The sequence below is a fragment of the Zeus faber genome (assembly GCF_960531495.2).
Source record: "Zeus faber genome assembly, chromosome: 12".
Lineage (NCBI taxonomy): Eukaryota > Metazoa > Chordata > Actinopteri > Zeiformes > Zeidae > Zeus > Zeus faber.
The window spans coordinates 21,467,167-21,470,608 of NC_137196.1; positions in this window are offsets into that span (position 1 = coordinate 21,467,167).

Below are 3,442 nucleotides of genomic sequence, written 5' to 3' on the forward strand. Positions count from 1 at the left end.
CGCCAACACAGGTATGTCACGTGGAGATCACAAAGGAAGTTTCGCTTTAATGCAACTTTTTTCTTGAATGGGCTCCCTTTTGACCCATACCATTTCTATGAACTCTGCGAGAGGAGAGGGGCTTTAACCCCTGGATAATTTCATTAGATCTGCAAATGAATTTGATGCAGCTCTAATGTGAACTCATTCGTTCCAACTTAATATTTCAGGGGGAAATGCCATGCATACAATTTAAGGGAAAATTGCAATTTAGGGAAATTGTCTTTGAATATTGGAATGTAATATATAATATTGGACCTGCACGCCTCCAGGACCTGGACTTCTCCAGGAGCTGCACGTCTCCAGGACCTGCACTACTCCAGGGCCTGCACTACTCCAGGACCTGCAGTACTGCAGGACCTGCACTACTCTAGGACCTGCAGGTCTCCAGGACCTGCACTACTCCAGGACCTGCACTACTCCAGGACCTGCACTACTCCAGGACCTGCAGTAATGCAGGACCTGCAGTAATTTCGGACCTGCACGTCTCTAGGACCTGCACTACACCAGGACCTGCAGTTCTGAAGGACCTGCATTACTGTAGGACCTGTACGTCTCCAGCACCTGCACTACTCCAGGGCCTGCACTACTCCAGGACCTGCGTGCCTCGAGGACCTGCACTACTTCAGGGCCTGCACTACTCCAGGATCTGCACGACTCCAGGACCTGCACTACTCCAGAAACTGCAGTACTGCAGGATCTGCAGTACTCTAGGACCTGCAGTTCTCTAGGACCTGCACTACTCCAGGATCTGCACTACTCCAGAACATGCACTACTCTAGGACCTGCACGTCTCCGGGGCCTGCAGTACTCCAGGGCCTGCACTACTCCAGGACCTGCAGTTCTGCAGGACCTGCACTACTCTAGGACCTGCACCTCTCCAGGACCTGCACTACAGCAGGGCCTGCACTACTCCAGGACCTGCACGTCTCCAGGACCTGCACTACTCCAGTGCCTGCACTACTCCGGGACCTTTGTGCATCCAGGATCTGCACTACTCCAGGACCTGCACTACTCCAGGACTTGTGTGCCTCCAGGACCTGCACATCCCCAGGATCTTGAGGCTGGCTCAGAGGATTGTGGCCAACCCTTCCTTCCCTGGACACCACCATCTGGCAAGAGGTGGGTGTCTATTTGTGGATCAGTGACACAGTGTCTTACAACAAGGCTTGTTTTACCTGAAAGGACCAACAAATCCTGTGTTGGCATCGGTCCTGCTGCTAATCGCTGAGACTCTGTGGAACGGCACGGGGTGAATTCAGGTGAACAGCAGAAGGACACAGAGCATTTCTCCCTCAGGTTTAATCGTGCGTATCTTGCAGAGAGCTGCTGTTGCCAGGGAGCTGGCGCTAATCCTGGCCAATATGGGCAATGGGTCGCGAAGTGTGTGTGCTTAAGAGTTATTCATCCTTCTTTGAAAGGATTAGGTTTCTGAAACCTAATTGAAACCTTACTGCAACAATAGTTAATATTGCTCCTACTGCGCAGCTCCCACTTAGCCATCGCCAGGTGGTGAGGCCAAAAGTCTGCGGCAGACCGCAGACCACGGTCCTGGGTCAGGAACCAGTGGATGAGAATCACCACTCCAAAACAATGCCTGCAACAAATATTCACGTATGGGCATCGGGCATATTTGATGCCCATGTGGGAGAATCAAAACAAACGGATGATAATAACCAGAGAAGCTAGAGACAACGTTTCTCCTGAGGTAACAAAATGAAAAGTAAATGGACATTGTTTTAGGGACTGACGTTTGCACGTGTCCCCCAGGGAAACAGCGAGCATCAAAGGAATGCTGTCATGCATGTAACAGTTAAAAATTCACACAGCTGGCATTAAGTAGAAACTGCCGAGCAGGTTAACTCACATTTTGATAATTATATTTGTTCAACTTCAGCTGTGTCGTATTCATCCTGATTGATTGTGTACATTCCATCCGATTATTGTTTTGCTTCTTTGGATCTCAGGGGCCTCCCTTCCTCCACCAGACGCTTTTTGACATTAACTTTCCTTGATCCAGGCGGTGGTCACAGGGTTGCCATGGCAACCTGTCACCTACAGTCGTACAGTGCATGACCAAGACACATGGCTGTTGTCCAAAGAGGTTCTGAAGGCTCTGAACATCGACAACTTTATTTTATTTTTTTACAATTATTGGGTATTAGTAAGCTTAGAGTTTCTGCTATTGGTGGACGATAAGCGAGACCTGTACAGTAAAACACTTGTCCTCTGGTTGACAATAAAAATTAGGAAATAACTGTCACTAGTTGCATAAAGGCATGTATAACGCGCACGCACACAGATGTGTGTGTGTGTGCGTGTGTGTGTGTGTTTGCGTGCGTGTGTGTGTGTGTGTGTGTGTGTGTGTGTGTGTGTGTGTGGGCATGATTGTGTGCATGTGTGTGTGTGTGTGTCTGTGTGTGGAGGAGGGGTGGCTCTTAGTGCATGAATGTGGATGTGTGGTTACCTGAACAGGAAAGCGTGTTTCGTCTATGGGTATTTTTTTTACGCAATTAATGTTTGTACCCACAATACAGGGTAGAGACATTACATATATTATATTTTTGTATTATGAAAAAAAATAACTTTACAAAAATATGCTTCTGTCTAGTACTTATCCCCTCGTGTATTGTAATGTGTCCTCTTCAGCTTTAATCGAATACAGAAAATTGTCCACGTGGCAGACACATGGTTCAGATCATGAGATGTGGACAGCCAGGAATAAATTTGGTTATCTATTGAAAAAAAAAATGTTTTTGCCACGCTTATATAATGCACTCCAGCCCAGCTTTACTCACTTTTAACTTTACACAAGACCAACCACAACCACTGTTATTTAATATGAATGAAATTGCATTTTGTATACCATTGTTACGGTTCCCCTGATATCTGACATAAACACAGTGTTTTTATACTTTTATTTTTGGACAAGATTTCAGAGTTTTATTTTTAGGGTTAGTTACGCATTTTATAGTTTTGAATATTTGAGTTCAAATCGACCTGCCGCAGCTCTTCGCAAACCTTGTCCACTGGTCACGTGCGTCTCCACCCCTCGTCTCAACCCCGCTCAACCTACCTGTGAAGCTCCGGACGCGGTCAACTCCCCGTTTCTCTGGCCCCCAAACCCTCGGGGCCGGCCGGAGTGATCTGGGGACCCCAGGCAGGACCAAGGCCCTTCTCCCAGCGTCGCTCGTAAACAAAAACTATTTAGAGAGAGCTCTTTTCAGTGAGCAGAGCTCAACGAGAATCCAAACGGAACCATTTGAACGCTCCTCACTCAGTTAGGAGAAGACAATGGGACAAGATTATGAATATATTAAACACTGTTTCCTCTATAATACTGTATGAAATGACTCAGGAGTCAGGAGTCACTCCAGCAAGACTCCCAAACAGAGGCAATGAC